General features: G+C 48.1%; 1 protein-coding gene across 2 annotated transcripts in view; it reads right to left on the reverse strand.

Moving 5' to 3' along the window:
- The window catches only part of PSMD14 (proteasome 26S subunit, non-ATPase 14), a 48,977-nt gene extending 44,075 nt beyond the window's left edge, over nt 1–4,902 (reverse strand). Inside the window, exon 1 of one of the 2 annotated variants that reach the window (XM_056348515.1) lies at nt 4,767–4,902. The gene's annotated coding sequence lies outside the window, so the exon portion shown is untranslated. The remainder of the gene's footprint in view (nt 1–4,766) is intronic. The other variant, XM_056348516.1, reaches the window with a different exon arrangement.
- Nucleotides 4,903–6,000: the final 1,098 nt, after the last annotated feature.

Below are 6,000 nucleotides of genomic sequence, written 5' to 3' on the forward strand. Positions count from 1 at the left end.
TTGCTGCTTGTACCATATAACGCCTAGAAGTGGTACATGCCATGTCTTGCCTAGGTATCTGTAACACTGAAAAATTTTCCAAGTTCGTCAAAATTACATGGAAGAGTAAGGTACTTCAATAACCTGTTCTTGATAAATAATAAATGGTCCTTTATTACTATTTTAGAAGATTCTGTCATAGCTAAAATGACCTAAGCACAAAGGTGAAGAGCAGTCTGCAGGTATAGATAGTTTTCCTGTTATTTCTGCAAGAGCAGTTGGCATGACTGGGAAAGTCACAGAGGCCTTTAGGTTTACCTGAATTCAGGCTGAGAAAGGCTGTGTCGTATTCAGTTTAGGAGTTAAAAGTCATGTTCTCCTCCCAGAGAACACTGCCCACTAATTGCATCACTCAATCATTTGTAGTGAGTGCAGTGTTTTAAAACAGATCTGTGGCCATGATTTGATAAGATGTTTTTTTCGATATCAATGTTAACATAAGGAGCTGTGGGGAAGCTGCTGCTGCTGCTTACCAACTTGATGCTGCTTTCTCAGTACTGCCAGGACAGCCATTTGTGCAGCCTTGCAGTAAACTGATAGGCTAACAAAACCATTGGGTTTAACCCTGTTCACTTCTCAAAGGGTTCACACAGCATCTCAGAAACAGTTCTCTTGGCAAAACAGAAAAAGGTCTTGGGAGAGCTGATTGCTTCTAATGCTAACCTCGACTCCAGAAGGCATTTATTTTAAGTCACTCTTTAGGCTAAAGCTGCCCAAAGAAGGTCTTTGGGGTTTGGGGTTGGTTTTTTGGTTTTGTGTTGTTTAGCAACTGAGGTAACTTAACGAGGCTGTTCTAAACCATATCTCAAGAAGTACAAGAGGAAAGGAAGATGTGTTAAACTTCCTAGAAAGTTAAGAGGATAGAGAACAAGTCAGAGTTTCTCAGTGCTGACACGCTGCGGTGGATTTCCACTAACAAGTCAGAAAACAAGTTCCTGCATTTCTGCCAGCTTTGCACAAGGAAACAATCCAGGAGAGATCAGATGAGACAGGACCACAACAGCCAGCAGTTACGTTAGCACAGGCTGCAATAGAACTGCAACCAGCTCACAAGTGGGCTCCAGAGTTACAACCCAATTTGCTTTTAGTCAGCTGGCCACCCAAGGATCTTGCACTCTCTTCCTCACTCCTTACAAGGTCATTGAAGAAAACAGATCTCTGTGAGCTTGGTCAGCTCCCTGGAGGAAGCACACAACATGGTAACCTATAGTTGAGAATTTTTCCCCTCTGCTGCAAAGTGCAAAAGGCTAGTTTTGATTACACACTTACCTGTTGTTTTCTCCCCTACATACAGAGACACACACAAAACCGAAAGAAAAGTAAACAAACGGTCCACAATAAATCTCTCCTCCTTTCCTTCCAAAGTCAGTGAAATGTATTTTGATAGTATTTCCTTCTGTCTGCAAGGAAGAGTTAACAGTCTCCATTTAAACTTAATCTTTAAGGAAGCGAACACACATATCAAATAGTTCCATACCAGAAAATTACAGAAGGCCATTTATAATCATCATAAACTTGCATTTTGGTGCACTGCATTTGCATGACATGCACTCATCATTGAGATCAATGCGGTCACTGATGGCTTAAGAAAAAAAGAAGTTAAGTAGCTTCTTTGCTTGTGTATGTCCATGATTAAAACACCTCAGCTAAAAAATCTCGGTCACAGGATGGTATTTTAAAAACGTGAACTTCCATTATTGTAATTTTCTTTTAACTGTCTTGGTCTCAAAAAAAAAAATTGTGGTCAATAATAATGCAGTGGAAGTATACACACAGTATCTCAAACCTGATCTGAAACCCAAAATATCTTAACCTATGTCTAATATTTGTTCATAATACTACTGCTAGGTAACTGTAATAATTGGCAAGAGTTGCCCATTTGGAAAGCTCCGGTTCACCATGCAGTTGTTGGTTGCTACTTTCAAGTCACTTAAATGTGGACTTAAATGCTGACTTTTAATAATGAAAACATTTTTCTTCAGGTAATATAGGCATGAAATTATATAAATGCATTATGCACAAATATATATATACACACACACTGGTACAAACCAATAGCTACTGTGCTTATACTTGGCATGTTTCAGCATGTATTTTGAAATCAACTTAAAACACAGTTTTAAATTACTGTGCCTCTTTGCATGAGACTCACGAGTTTCACACTACAGTGCACTATTTTTATCTAGCATTATCGCTCCATGATGCAATCCCTCAACGAAAGAGGGTTCTCCTGGGTTAACAACTTTTGAGTTAGGAAGAAAAAAAATTTAAAAATCAAAATTAGCTTCAACATACATGGAAGAGAAAGCACTGGCTACTAAACTGCCCTATTACTGGAGAGAGTATCAGGCTAGACTCGGGTGACAGCAATTTACTCCACACTTTGCAATTTGTACACTGAGTGACCATGCAAATCATTCCATCTTTGATAACTCAGTTCCTCCACCTGAGACTGCATACTAAGCTTTGTATAAGAACTTCCAGTTCTCTTGTTGAGAAGTTCCATGGGGAGCAGACAGATTAACTATTTTATTAACAGCAACTAAGTAAGTGGTGTAAGGTTTTTGCTGCCACTACAACAATTTCAACTTCACTAGGGATGATAAACAGCTACGAAGGTAAATTAATTGAGAAATTGCATCTTGCAGACCAACACCATTTCACAGAGGCAAACAAAAACTCACTGCAGGTAAAGTCACCAGACACCGAATTAAAAGAAATCTGCACCAGAACAGAGACTTCACATGTGACAGTGTCAGGGGGGATTCTATCTTCCTATATGTTTTGTGTGAAAAGAGAACGAAAATAATTACCATCAGTTTTCAGTAATCTGTTCATTAAAGCTAAAGGTTAACCATACCATGAATGAATGTAGTTTCAGTGGTGCAAGTCCAGAGCTACATATGACTATTTTGCTTCCATAATGTGCTCAGCTCTGTCAACCCCATGTTTCTGCACCACCTAGACCTGAGCTGGGCTAGAAGGTATGCAGGTTAGCTTCTTGGATGCCGATTTCCAGCCCAGCAAACCTGGAGCTACTGAAGTAACCCAGACCCAAGCAAACTACTCTAAAGCTACTTAAGTGCATTCATACCAAACTTACAGATAAGAGAATATTCATTAACAAATCATACCACCACTGAAGTCCACAAAATAGTAATGAGCTTCTCTAGAATCTGTGGAAGGGCGAGCAGGCACACAACTGTTGTGGAACTGTCCACTGCAATCAGCTCCAGCAAGTACTCATCACACTGGTTTTCTATTTAACATATCCTAACTACCTGCCCTTTCCCATCACCCTAGATGTTTAGGAGATAGTAGTTGCTACTACTACAATAATGCCTGCCAGGATTGAATCACTTCCAAGAAAGTTTACAAACTATTATTTTTGTATTATTTAATGTTAATTTTGAAGCACGCTTTTAACTTCTCATTTTCTTACCCACAGAAAATTAATATACCCGATGTCGCATGTAATAACAGCTGACAGAACACAATTTTCCCATTAAGTTATGGACAAAACCTAGTTGCTCGAACTCACACTACAGAGGCAATTCATCTGCAAGCCCATTTCTGGATTTCTTCACAAATACAGGTCTCTTCCTTGCTTCCGTAACACAGGCTTATGGACAGTGCTCTCCTCAGCAGAGCCTTCTTCCTCGAGCACTCCCTATATTCCAAACATACCGTACACCTTGGACTGACAGAGGGTGGAAGCTTTACCATTAATATAAACCCAACAGGCCCTTCAGCTTGTCTGGTACCTTTACAGCTACACACAGCTTTCAGATAGGCTGGCGTACGTTTTTTTTAGAAAGTCCGTCTCCATCCCGGTCGTTTTCCCGGTTTCCCGAGCGTAGCGGAAAGGCTCACAGCTGCGGGGCCGGGCTGGCCATACAGCAGCGCTGCCGGCTGCCTGCCCGGGACCGGCGGCACCACCTCCCCCGGGAGAGCGGCGCGCCAGCCGGCTACACACCGGGCACGGCGCTGTCACCTGTGATTACCGCTTCTTTTCTACTGAGTCCTGCTTGGTCTTTCCCGTCACAGATTAAAGATCCCTTCTCCCTGGCGCACCCCCAGCCAGCTCTGCCCGCGCTCCCCCGCCACCACTCCAGCGGCCCGCAGCCGGGGCCGGCCGCAACGCCGCGCTCCGCAGGCTGCGGCGCTACCACCGCCGGGTCCCCGCGGTGGGACACGGGCTGCGGCCGCCCCCGGCCACTGCGCACCCGCCCGCCCCGCCTGCCGCCACGGAGGGGAAACACGGCGGCCGTTCCGGACAGGCAGGGAGGCCGGAGCGCCGCGGGCCCGTGAAGCGTCGAGGCCCGGGCGGCCCGCTCCGGCCGCAGGGCCCACGCCCGCGCCGCTCCCCGGGCCCGGCCGCCTCGTTCCGCCCGGGCACGGCCCCGCCGCCGCTCCAAAGCGCCCAAACTTTCTTCGGAGGCAAGCAGCACAAACACGGGCGGGCACCGCCAACTCCGCGGCGCCCAGCGCGCTCCCCGTTTAGGCCGGTGCCCCGCAGAGAGAAAACCACCCCCCCGGGGCCACCAGACCCAGCCCGGCCCCGCCGCCCGCCTCCCCCCCTTCCGGCGCTCGGGCCCGCTCCCCGCGGGCCCCAACGCCAACGCCGCCGCACAGAGGCCGCCCCGTGCCGCAGCGAAGCCCCCAGGAGCCGCGCCGTGCCCCCGAGGGCCCCCGTGAGAAGGCCACGCGCCCCGCCCGGCCCTCACCTCCGCGCGGAGCCCTCCCCGGCCGCGCCGCCTCGGCCCGGGCCACCGTGAATCAGCCGGATTTCATTCAAACCGAGTCCGCCCCAGCCTCCGCGAGGACTTCCCGGTTCAAAGGGCACGCGGCAGGGGCTTCCGGTCCCGCGGCCCGGGGAGGGGGGGCCGGGAGCCATGGCAACGGCGCGCGCCGCTGGCAGGCCCGCGCTGGGCGCTTGAGCAGCTGCGGCCGTTAAACCGGCCCATGCCCCGCCGGGCCGCCTCAGGAGCCGGGGCTGAGCGGGGAAGCCTCTCCCGGGCGGCGGCGGGCGCGTAGGCCGCGGTTGGCCCCGGCGCTCCTCGGCGCTCCTACGCAGGCCAGCCCGAGGGACAGCAAGGATAGCGGGCGAGTTGCGGCCGGCTCGGGCCTGCGTCCGTGGAAGAACCTGGCGGCAGCAGCAAGAGGCCTGAGGAGCCCCTGAGGCGGCAGGATGCTGCGGTCGCACCCGCGTTGTCCTTTGTACTTGCTGGATTGGGCACTAGCAAATCCATAGCTGTTTACTGTTGCTTGGAGCCCTTGGGAGCAGAGACCCTCAGAGGGATGAGTTCTCTGGCACTGAGTAGAAGGTGGCATGTGCCGCGCTGAAGTGCTCAAACTGCTTTGCCCTAAAGTGCTGTGGGTTAAATTTGTCCGGAGCTCGGAATCAAACTGCAGCCAAACAGCACCTGTGCTCAAATAACTAGACAATAGAATGGCAGAGGAACCTGCAATGTGTCATCAAATCAATAAAAGAATGTAATAGGACTAGTACCACATGTACTCCTCTCAAAAACAGTATTGCAGAAAATGAGAGGATTTAGAGAAGGGTAATAAGAATGGTCATGTGCATAAAAACAGCATAAGCAAAAGAAGATGAATAGGAGATAATCAGATAAAAGCATGCATACTGATGAATGATGTAGAGAAGCAAACTGGAATTTCTATTATCCTTATGTTAACACAGGAGCAAAAATTAATTTGTAAATTGCAAGAAAATACAAGGCCAAGGAAATACTTTTCCAGACAATATGTGAACTTGTGGAACTCAGTCCCTCAAGAACTTATTAAGGCTAAAACAATACAATTCTTAGAAGTTCATTTATTATCTAGTTACTGAAATACTACAGATGTTTTAGAAAGCATTGGATAGCTTAAGAACCTAAACCCCCAATTTATTAGGACTGTATATAAAGTTTCCACCATGAATGTCCAAGAAGAGCA

Source organism: Falco biarmicus, chromosome 8 (assembly GCF_023638135.1).
Source record: "Falco biarmicus isolate bFalBia1 chromosome 8, bFalBia1.pri, whole genome shotgun sequence".
In the NCBI taxonomy this organism is placed as follows: Eukaryota; Metazoa; Chordata; class Aves; order Falconiformes; family Falconidae; genus Falco; species Falco biarmicus.